Source organism: Vipera berus (genome assembly GCF_964194415.1).
Source record: "Vipera berus genome assembly, chromosome: 4".
NCBI lineage: Eukaryota > Metazoa > Chordata > Lepidosauria > Squamata > Viperidae > Vipera > Vipera berus.
Window position 1 is genome coordinate 23,474,839 of NC_138206.1, and position 12,818 is coordinate 23,487,656.

Here is a 12,818-nt window from a genome sequence, read left to right on the forward strand (position 1 = left end):
CTGAAACACTGATGATCAACCATAACTAGTAGGATATCCTAAGTACTAATCCTGACTTTCTTCGGAATGTTAATTAGTTATCCAGTATCTTATTATGCCTTTTTTGTTCCTTCTCTGTATCTCTGTGTATGCAGGTAATTCTTCCTGCCAATGCTGTATATGGAAATAAATATATAGCACTATATGCTCTTTTCCCACAACCAAATTTCTAAGGTGGCATACTTTCATTATGGACTTTTTGACCATAAGTGAAAAAACAGCTGGAGCTCTTAGTACATAATAATTATTTTTTTTTAAAAGTACTAAATCAAGGCTCCCATTGTTCAGTAAAGTTGAAGAGACCCCATTAATCTCTACATGGGGCTGCCCTTGAGGACCACTCGGAGGCTTCAACTGGTGCAAAATGCAGCCGCGCAAGTTGTGATGGGAGTTTCCCGTTACTCCCATGTAACACCTCTGCTCCGCGAGCTGCATTGGCTTCCAGTTGCCCTCCGGGTGAGATTCAAGGTGCTGGTGATGACCTATAAAGCCCTATATGGCTTGGGTCCAGGATATTTGAGGGAACACCTGCTGCCGGCATGAAGCTCCCTTCGTCCTGTGCGCTCCCACAGGGAAGGTCTTCTCAGGGTGCCGCCGGTCAAAGAATGCCGGCAGATGACACCCAGGGGGAGGGCCTTCTCTGTGGGGGTGCCTGCCCTCTGGAACCAGCTGCCTGCGGAGCTTAGGACTGCCCCCGACCTTCGATCATTCCGCCGAGACCTGAAGACCTGGCTCTTCGAGCTTTCCGGCTCAGGCTGAGTTTTAATTGGGGTTTTAACTGGGGTTTTACATGTTGCAGGGACTTAGTTTAATCTTTTTTAAATTGGTTTTAATTTTTGTATTAATGTTTTAAAAATTATACCCTGTAAACCGCCCTGAGTCCTTCGGGAAAGGGCGGTATATAAATTCAATAAAATTAAATTAAAATTAAAATTAAATTAAAATTAAATTAATCAATCCTTGCCTTTAAAGCTATAGGAAAATGACACATGTCCTTTCCTTTCCACTTTTAGGATTGCTGTCCAACTAAACAGGCTGCATATCAGAAGTCAAATGCTTACAAGAAAAGTTTACATTGTCTGCTGATCTCAGTAGTGGAATATTAATAGTCAGAAGGTGTTTGTACCTTTGTAAACGCCTCAAATAAACAATCTTGCTAGATGAATTATTCTGCACATACTTTAATCTTTAACTGATCTACAATGTATTCTTGTTCATTGTTTCTCCCAGATTACATGAAAACCAAAAACAGTCATATTGACCCAAAATCCAGAAACTATATTAGGCTGTACCTTTATTATTGCAGACCAATTAATGGTTTACAAAATAGTATGCAAACGTCTGTATTTCTAAGAATTCTTTATGGGAAAAAATGCTGAAAAATCCAAGAAAAGGTGCACTGCATATGCCAAACTGTGCTTATTGTCATCTCTCACAGCCTTTTGGTCAGGTTTTGGCATTTACTTTTACCCTATTTTTCTTTTGGTAGGGGAACAATACCAGTATTCTTCCAATTCCCAGACACAGATATAATCTTAACACACACATTAAACAAGTTCCACAGTTTCTTCATAAACAACTGTTATATTTCTCTTCTTACACCTTTTACATCTGCAGCCTTACTGTTTTCCAACATTCTTGCAACTTTTGACTCCTGTTCATCATCTTTGCACATTGATATTTATACTTTCATTCAGTTTGCTAGACGTTTTATCTTCTTGTTTAGAGTTGTTAATCCAATTCCAAAACAAGTTTTATTTCCACCAAAATCATTCTATATTCTCCCTCCCTTCCTCCTCCCCACCTCTCTTCCTCCCTTCCCCTCCCCCTCCTGTACCCTCTTCAATTACATTGTTTGCAGCTATTTTCCTTTCTGGCACATACTGTGTGCCCAGAATATTATAGACTGGTATATTACATTTTTATTCTGCTCTCATAATTACAATCAATTCTAGCCTCAACAATTTACATGCTAGAACTTTTGCATCATTCTCTTACATGCATGTTTCTCATCCACATGCTCCTTTACTTCTTCATTTGATCAGACTGTTTTTTTACTCAGTCTACGCATTTCAAGGGGACATTGTAACATAATTATTTTTATTCTTTTCAAAATAACTTTCACATCTTCTCTAATATATCTAGTTTCCATTTATTATGTTCACTTCCATTTCATTTTGATACTTTTCATACCTGACTCATATTTTCTTTTCTTGTGATCATTCTGCCTCCAATTTCTTTTTTCCTTTATTTTCCCCCAAAATATATTTCTGACATCACAAAGAAATTGTCTGTTCCAAATTCAGAATCTCTCACTATTCTTCCTGAATGTTCTCAAACTTTTTTCATAAAGCAAGCTAATCCACCACACTTTGTTTGCATTTATATTCATTCTTTCTCATGCATATATATGATAAAATGATACTTAAAATGTGTATTTGAAACAAACCATTCCCATATTTTCTTGGGCCACCAAATGGCCCAATCATTTTTTCTGAATTCTTTTGTCTCATCTCCACTCCTGTATTCACTTAGCGACAGAACAACCAAGAGAATGGGCATCCTACGCCACGGGTGTCAAACTCAATTGTGTCACGTGACATAGGACATATTGTGACATTCTTTGCCTTTGTGGAGATGAGGTGGACGTGGCCTGCATGTGACGCATCTGGCCACAGGCTGCCAGTTTGATACCCCTGTCCTAGACCCTTCCCTTTAATTTTATTCTAAATTTATTTACCTGCCTCTTATCCCTTTGATTCACAAAAACTAATACCTTGAAAAATGTGTAACCCAGTTAATAGCAAAGCTGGTCCTCACCTAGGTGGCAAGCTTGGGATGTTTCACTGCCTAGTTATTTGGCAGGGTTTATCCTAAGCCTTTATTTCCTCCTTGTACAAACAGTTGACACACACCTATCTCCCAAGCCTTTCATAACTAAAAAAAGGGAAGAGGAAATGGAAAAGAAAATGGGAATGAACAGAGAAATTGACAAATATGTAGGCTGCCTAACTAAAACATAGGTTGAAGTTTGAGACAGGAAGACTGAAAACATAGAAATAATTAATGATATGCTTTGAAAAAGAGAAAGAGAAATATGGTGATATTTCCTCTTTCCCGAATTATTTGGGCATTAGATTATCAACTTTCCCAAGCACTTAGTTTGGCATTCACAGAATCGCAGAGCTGGAAGTTGTCATTTAAGGCAGCCATCAAGTCCAACCTCCTATGCAATGCAGAAATCCAAAGAAAATCCATCCCATACATATCGCTGTCTATCCTGCCGTCAGAGCTTTTGAAATTTCACCCACCAACAAAAATGTAAGCTTTACTCTCCAACTCCAATTATAATTGTGACAACTTGGACTTACCCATGGTGTTGAATTGTTATTAATATTTAAAATTGTTATTCCCAATGAATATATGGTAATGATTTTGTTTGCTTTCATTTTTAGATGATACCAGAGGTTAATTATAACTCTTCACAAAAAGTCTGTTCTGTAACGGAGTCTGCAAATTGTGCAGTACTGGGATCAGTGCTTTTTATTTATTCATAAATGACACAGAGGTAGGCGGCTCCTCATGCAAACTGAAAAGGGATGGCAACAAAATTCTACGTAAGAAATTCTGTAATTAAAGGAATGGGCATAACAGGAGAAAATGCAATGGAATATTTAAAAAGTACATATTATTTTACAAGGTTTTTTTTTAAAAAAAGCAAACTTAATTTCACATATAACTGATGGGACCTTGGCTTGAAATGACTAAACAAAACAGGGATCTTTGAACCAACTGAATCTGCCATGATCTGCTTGGATCATTTATATTTTCAGAATAAGGGGCAGTAAATTAATTTAACAAACCACCTACTTAGGCGAGCTGTATTTTTATTTTCTTCAAACAATATTACTATGAAATAAAAGTAGTGGTAGCGCTCCAATATTTGTAGCAAAAGATACAGCACAATTTAGAGTACAAGGATTTTATCTACAGGACCCAAGAAACACCATGCCTTTGGCACGTATCTTGGTTTTTTATTTTTTTTATTTTAATTCCATTTATATCTTGCCCTTCTCCGAAGACTCAGGGCGGCTTAAAATTTAAGCACAAACCAATGTGCTTAGCAATAGCCTTCATTCTATGTATATGCCTGCTTATTAGGGCTTTCGCCCCCCCCAAGCAGCATTATTACAAAGTCAGCTTATTGCCCCCAACAATCTGGGTCCTCATTTTACCTACCTCGGAAGGATGGAAGGCTGAGTCAACCTTGAGCCTGGTGGGATGCGAACCTGCACTAATTGCAGGCAGCTGGTGTTACTTAAGGAGTCATTAGCCCACTGCTCCACCAAGACCCGATTGGTTGCTGATCTGTTTGCACCTTTCTCTCTCATTCATCTTGGACAGGCAACATGGCTGTTAGAAACTTTTTCCTACCTGTCTCAGTAAGATTGAAAAGACGCTCTGGGCACAAAAACCAGCATACTCTATGGTGTTTATTACTTTCCTCTATACCAGCAAAACCCGGAATGGCCATTTCCTCTTCACCTACAGCAGCTTGTGTAAATGGGAAATTGTATCATTAAATATTCTGAAATAGTTGCAGGAAACTGAAGGAATGTTTCCACAACTAAGGTTATTTTGAGGATATCTGCAAACACCTGAACAATTGGTGGAAAAGACAGCATTGAGGGAGGGTCTAATATGTTCTTTTCCTTTTCAGTTATATTTTAATCTTGTGAATGGGTTGTTTATTTCCTCTCTGCTGGGAAAGCTCCAATTTAGACTCTCATCACTACACTATGGGGGAAAAATACAGACATTTCTTCCAGAACAAAATCTATGTATCACTAAACAATATGCTGTAATTTTAACACCTAAATACTATGCTTCTTTTAAAAGTCTGTGTTTGCATCATATACTCAGAAAAAGAAAGACTAGAGTATTGCTTTATCTTTGACAATGGAAAAGTCAGTGCTTTTTTTGTAAAAGAAAAAGGTGCCGGAACTCACACATGTCATACAACCTGCCTTGCCTACCCTACAAGGTTCCATCCAAAAAAGGTGCCGGAACTCCGTTCTGAGCGTTCTATGAGAAAAAAAGCTCTGGGAAAGGTACACCCCAAATTTCAAAGTTCAAAAGGTTTATGAAGTTCTTATCTGCCCATTAATGGAAGACCTGTGAATTTAATCACTTTACAGAAAACAAACCACAAAATGTCCTACTGAAAGTCATGTTATCTTATTGTGACCTATAGCAGAAATAATTGCCACATTTTGTCTACAATAAAAGGACTACCTACTTCTGGCATAAGTGGAATCGATTCCTTCAGTACTCATTGAATGAAATATGTGTAATCTGCTGTCTTCCCATCTCTAATTTTGGCCAGCTTCATGAAGGTAACTTTTTTTTTCTTCAATTGTGTTTGATTGTTGGAGATTGCCTGGACAAATTCCTGCAGTTTTCTCGGCAAGGTTTTCCAGAAGTGGTTTGCCATTGTCTCTTTCCTAGGGCTGAAGGAAAGTGACTAAGCCAAGCTCGCCCAGAGGCTTTTATGCCAAAGGTGCAATCAGAAGTCACAGCCTCTTGGTTTCTAACCTGATACCTTAACCCACAGGTCGGCAACCTGCGGCTCCGGAGCCGCATGCGGCTCTTTGAGCCGTCTCTTGCGGCTCCCAGCCGCCCGGTGCGCGCGCACCTCTTCCAACGGGCAGTGGTGCGCGCGCACCTCTCCAAATGGAGAGTGGCACCGCCCGTTTGGAGAGGTGCACGCGCACCTCCCCGAATGGGCGGAGGTGCGCGCGCACCTCCCCAAACGGGCAGCGGTGCCGCTCTTTGAGGAAGCTGCCGCGGCCCGTCTGTGAAGCTGCCGAAAGCGGCAGCTTAGCAGACGGGCCGCGGCAGCTTCCTCAAAGAGCGGCGCCCCTGCCCATTCCGAGAGGTGCGCGCGCACCTCTCCGAACGACCGGAGGTGCGCGCGTACCTCCGCGCGAATGGGCAGCGGTGCCGCTCTTTCAGGAAGCCCGCCGCGGCCCGTCTGTCAAGCTGCCGAAAGCGGCAGCTTAGCAGACGGGCCGCGGCAGCTTCCTCAAAGAGCGGCGCCCCTGCCCATTCCGAGAGGTGCGCGCGCACCTCTCCGAACGACCGGAGGTGCGCGCGCACCTCCGCGCGAATGGGCAGCGGTGCCGCTCTTTCAGGAAGCTGCCATGGCCCGTCTGTGAAGCTGCCGAAAGCGGCAGCTTAGCAGACGGGCCGCGGCAGCTTCCTCAAAGAGCGGCGCCCCTGCCCATTCCGAGAGGTGCGCGCGCACCTCTCCGAACGACCAGAGGTGCGCGCGTACCTCCGCGCGAATGGGCAGCGGTGCCGCTCTTTCAGGAAGCCCGCCGCGGCCCGTCTGTCAAGCTGCCGAAAGCGGCAGCTTAGCAGACGGGCCGCGGCAGCTTCCTCAAAGAGCGGCGCCCCTGCCCATTCCGAGAGGTGCGCGCGCACCTCCCCAAAGGTTTGGGGAGGTGCGCGCGCAACTCCGGTCGTTCGGAGAGGTGCGCGCGCACCTCTCGGAATGGGCAGGGGCGCCGCTCTTTGAGGAAGCTGCCGCGGCCCGTCTGCTAAGCTGCCGCTTTCGGCAGCTTGACAGACGGGCCGCGGCGGGCTTCCTGAAAGAGCGGCACCGCTGCCCATTCGCGCGGAGGTACGCGCGCACCTCCGGTCGTTCGGAGAGGTGCGCGCACACCTCTCGGAATGGGCAGGGGCGCCGCTCTTTGAGGAAGCTGCCACAGCCCGTCTGCAAAGCTGCCGAAAGCGGCAGCTTTGCAGACGGGCCGTCGCCATCAGGCAACCGGGAACCGGTTCCATCTCATTTTTTAAAAAATGGCAGCCGCGTGCGTCCGCGCATGCGCAAAAAAACCTTTTTGCGCATGCGCGTGCATGGACACACGCACGCGGCTCCCTCTTTTTTTAATTTGTGATGGAACCGGTTCCCAGTGGCTCTTTTTCTTTTTTAGGTTGCCGACCCCTGCCTTAACCACACCACCACAACACCAAACTGGCTCTCCACAAGGTAAATAAGTAATCTTAAACTGTGTAAGATTTAAACAATCTTACATGTGATGGTGCAGTGGTTAGAATGCATATTGCAGGCTAACTCTGCCCAAAGCCTGGAGTTCGATTGTCACCGGCTCAAGGTTGATTCAGCTTTCCATCCTTCTGAAGTCAGTAAATTGAGACCCAGATTGGTGGGGACAATATGCTGACATGTGTAAACTGCTCAGAGTGCTGTAAAGTACTATAAAGTTATATATAAAAGTCTAAGTGCTATAGCTATTAGATTTTTAGTTTTTTTCATGTGACAAATGCATTGAGAGCTAGAGTTTCCCAGACCAGAATTTCCATTTGTGTTAAGAATCAGCTGCCACCTAACACCAATTCTAAGTAATGCAGAAGAAGACATCTATTGGCTGTTGGAAAGGAAAGAAATTGAAAATGCAAGGGGTAAATGCAGTGGGTATAAGGCAGGGGTAGGCAACCTCAGCTCTTTTATGACTCATGGACTTCAACTCCCAGAATTCCTGAGTCAGCTGACTCAGGAATTCTGGGAGTTGAAGTCCATGAGTCATAAAAGAGCCGAGGTTGCCTACCCCTGGTATACGGGATGTAGAGAGCTAGTTTGGTGTTGTGGTTAAGGCATCAGACTAGAAATCAGACCAGGAATTCTAGTCCTGCCTTAGGCAGGAAGTCAGCTGGGTGACCTTGGGCCAGTCAGCCCTAGGAAGAAGGAATCAGCAAGTCACTTCCAAAAGTGCTGCCAAAAAACATGCAGGAGATGTCACCAGGAACCAAAATGATTTGGAAGTGCAACTTTACTTATAAGAGGGAACTGCACTCTCATATCAACTGCTTAAGGTGGCTTCATTTTAGTCTGCAATATTACCTTGACAACAATCATTCACAAATGTGAGAGTCTGTGGGGTAGGCTGGAAAGGAAAGGGAGAATAACAAGAACACTTAAGAGAGAGAGCAAATCCATCTGCATGAAGTCCACCCACATAAATTACAATTCTGACTTAGTGCCAAAAGACGTGGGGGGGGGAACGTTTCAAATCACTCAAGGCGACTTACTTTAAATGACTCTTGGTGACTCTTGTAGTCACCAAGTTTCTGTATTTATCCTCAAACTAGTGCTAAACATGTCTTACTGAAGGCATTCTTGTTTTTTTAAAAACTTGCCCAGCTACATGGGGCTTGACAACTAATTTGTTTCTGAGTACAATCCGAAGTGTTGATTATAAACGCTCTGTGGCTTGATTCTCAGGTTTAATATTGTGCGCCACCCAGAGTAATGCAGTGTTTTTCAACCTTTTTTGGGCAAAGGCACACTTGTTTCATGAAAAAAATCACGAGGCACTCCACCATTAGAAAATGTTAAAAAATTTAACTCTGTGCCTATATTGACTATATATAAAGTAATTCTCTTGAATAGGAATCAAATAAACACAAAGAAAGTATTTTATAATTACTTTTCAATTTTTCCCACGGCACACCAGGCAACATCTCGCGGCACACTAGTGTGCCGCGGAACAGTGGTTGAAAAACACTGGAGTAATGTATATAACATGACCATATTATAACAATACCATGGCTATAGAAATCCAATAAATACGTCAATAAATCTATGGGGTTATCTTTTCTGAACAGAATCTGCCTATTCTGTGCATTCAATCTCAGAGAGAATGCTTTGGAGCCTTCCACTTACCTACAGAAGGAGCTGGACATTTAAAAATAGGACTTTCTGTCTTTGGGTGATTCACTCTCTTATTAGCACAACTCACCTCACAGGGTTGTTGTTGTGGAGATAATAAGAGGAGGGGCAAATAGGTATGTTCATTGCTTTGAGTTATTTATAAAGTAATAAAGGCAGGGTAAAAAAAAATCAAATAAATAAAAAAACAAGTAGTAGCCTATTTTCTGACCCCTGAGTTTAGGTTGATATATTCTGCGCTTTGAGGAAGGCAGAAAAGATGATCCCTTTTTTGCTGTGTATTCAAGTCCTGAAATGTTTTCACCGAGCTGTTGGTTAACGTAATTGAAGTTATTTTGGTTTTAATTTTTAAATCCCAGTTTAATTTTTAATAATATATTTTAACTGATTTGAGTTTGTTGTCATTTTAATGGAAAGCTGCCCAGAATCTTTAGATGGAGATGGGGTGTAATTTTTGTGGAGAAAAAAATTGAGCCAAGAAATATTCTCATTTAGCCATCTTGTATCAAGTCTTTTGCTGAGTTAAACTAGGAAGCTTTGGAGAGAGAAAAAGATAAAAGGGAAAAAATAAATCTGAAATAGAACATTTCTGACTGTAATAAGAACATTTCAGATGATAAGAAAGACAAATACATCCCCTGTACATAGAAATCTATTGAGATAGGCAGAGAAATAGATTAAAAGGAATTTGTATGGTACTCAAAGTGATTTACTGAACTGCCAGCTCCAAAAGAAGCATATATAATAACAAAACACAGGTTTAAGTTTTATCCTGTTTGTGGAAAACGTGTCTTTAAGATCTACTATTCTTAGTTAGATTCTTAGTTAGAGGGACGCGGTGGCTCAGTGGGTTAGGACGTTGAGCTTGTCGATCAGAAGGTCGGCAGTTTGGCGGGTCGAATCCCGAGTGCCGCGTAACAGAGTGAGCGCCTGTTACTCGTCCCAGCTTCTGCCAACCTAGCAGTTCGAAAGCACGTAAAAATGCAAGTAGAAAAATAGGGACCACTACGGTGGGAAGGTAACAGCGTTCTGTGCGCCTTTGGCATCTAGTCATGCCGGCCACATGACCATGGAGATGTCCTCAGACAAGCGCTGGCTCTTCGGCTTTGAAACGGAGATGAGCACCGGCCCCTAGAGTCGGAAACGACTAGCACGCATGTGCGGGGGAACCTTTACCTTTATTCTTAGTTATGTGACATCCAACTTCCAATGAAGTGAGTATACCCAATGACCATATTACGTATGTCACTGCCAGGTTATTATGGATGGTTGAAGAAATGTAAGCAATTGAAAACAAGTGTCAATAAGAAGAGGAAAAAGCGTACAAGTATAAACATATAATTCACTTGGAAATAACCCCTTTGGAATGATAACCAAATAGCAGAGGTGATACCCTTGTCTCTCTTTAAAATTATAGACCACAATTGACTAGCCAGATGCGTAATCATTAATCTGCAGGTTCTTTTCCTCCTAAGCCTGTTGTTTCTTTTTTCATGACGTAATCAGGATTCTGATTTTGCTACTAACTATAATTCTGCGGTGACGAGACACGTTATTACCTAGCCTTGGAAGGGAGGTCCTACATATCAAAACTTGTTTCTTTCCCTCTTTCTGAAAAAACAACAACCCAGCAACACATTGTCTTCAAAGTGAATTGGAAATGGAAATGTATAGGAAACAAGAAAAATACCATAGCAGCAACAGTACTACTAGAAATCTGGCAGAAATAGAAACAAAAAGCCCTCTTAATATGGGAAGCCTTCATTAAATGTCATAATCTTTCAGTTACCGAAAGATCTTTCCCCTAGTCTCAGCCACATGGACCTCAGAAGACGTTACAAATATGTAAGTCCTTGACTTACAGCCATTCATTTAGCAACTGTTCAAAATTACAACAGTACTGGGGAAAAATGACGACTGGTTTTTGCATTTAAGAGTATGACCGTTGTAACATCCCCACAGTCACAGTGATCAAAATTCAGGCACTTGGCACTGGCACATATTTATGATAGTTACATTATCCCAGGGTCATGTGATCACCATTTGTGACCTTCCCAATTGGCTTCCGCCAAGCAAACTCATTGGGGAAAGCCAAATTAGTTCAACAACTGTGTGATTTCTACAACAACTACAGTGATTCACTTAACAATCATTGCAAGAAAATTATAAAATCAGGCACAAAGTTAAAGAATCCAGAGTTCTCACTCGAGGCACAAACGTCAGGCTCAAATTATCCTACTTTGGACACATTATGTAAAGACCCAGCTCTCTGGAGAAGGCTCAAATGTTGAGAGACGTAAAAGCAAAGAGGATGACCAGCACCAGGGCAGATGGACCCACAGCGGTGATGAGTCCACGGCTGGGAGACTTGAAAGAACAGGTTCAGAATAGACAGTAATGGAGAAAACCTGTCTATGTGGTCACTAGGAGTTGAAATGACTTGATGGCACATAATCAATTAAAGGAACTGCAGTATTCTAAACTAATGGTGGTTTCTGAGTATTGTTCAAGGGCAGCCTATTGCAATAACCTAGACATTTTGTACCTTACGTGATATCCCAGTGATACCTAAATAGAGCCAGTTAGGTATAGTTGTTAAGGTACCAGGATAGAAAGCAAGAGACTGTGAGTTCAAATCCACCTTAGCCACGGAAGCCAACTGGGTGACCTTGGGTCAGTCATTCTTTCTCAGCCCAGCTCACCTCACCGAGTTGTTGTTGTAGGGAAAATAGAGGAGGAAGGTGTGTTGGACATGTTCATTGCTTTGAGTTATTTGTAAACATAATAAAAGATGGGTTATAAATAAAAATAAATAAATAAACCTACCCATTTAGTTTGCATTTTCTTTCTCTTGTCATATCATGAAACATCCAACTATATGAATTAGATCTAACTCAGGAAAAAATGTGAGAGTCTCAAATGTTTAAGCTTCTTAAAAGAAATCAGATTGGCTGCAGTAGATTTGGATTAGGTATACCTTTAGTCTGAACCTGCAAGGCTCTTTGTACAGTCATGGGCCAAATGGTCTTGAAACATCAACAAGACACAAAAACTTACTCGTATACCAAGACCTACAAAATAACTGCTTTTGTTCTTTTGGTGGATTTTCTAAGCTATTAACAAATCTAATCAGTTTAATTTAATTTAATTAATGTGCAAATGAATATATTTTCATTACAATAACTGTATTACTTAATTAGCAATGAAAATACAATTTAAAGATTAGAATTATTATAGAAAAACTCACAAAAATGCCTACATTGGATGCCTGAACACTATATTAAATGAAAAGTGTAATATATGACTATATATAAAAAGCATCTAAAGGCAAACATATAAGGAATGTTCAATAATTTCCATATGGCAATCCTTAATCTAGGAAAGTATTAATTACCATGTAATGTCACATTTTTCTATTTCTGACTTTCGCAGTTTCTAAGAGTTGGCCGGCATTCATCATCTATCGTTACAGAACAATCTGTAATAGGAAAGCAAATTGGATTTTGGCATCCTGAAATGTTAATGCAGTAGAAATGATTAATCATGTGCTTGTTCCCCAATGATCCTTATTTAGTCTGTACATTTGTAAATAACTGTAAATTTTTGTTTTTATACAGGATGTGATTTTTCTCAAGCTGCATCTTTCCAGACATATTGGGCTACAATTTCTATAGTTCCCAATAACAATTAAAATAAAGACTAGAAATTGTGGGGGCTATTCAGTCTACAAGGCACCCAATTGGAAAATATTATACACAACTTCCTTACATTTTCCCAGAAGGAATAATAGATAATACAGCTGTCCAGGGAAATTTATTTTAATCACAAACATCTCCAGGAACATTTGTTAATCTTACTGGAGTTATGATGTGCCCAGAATTTGCTAATTCTGCCCCTCATGGTCCAGTTAAGTCTAGTTATAATTATAGTCAGTGCTCTGTGGTACATATTTTTCTGTTTATACCTTGCCTTTTTTTTTTACAATTGGATCAGCATACGCAGTTCTTCACTTCTTTTTTATCCTCAC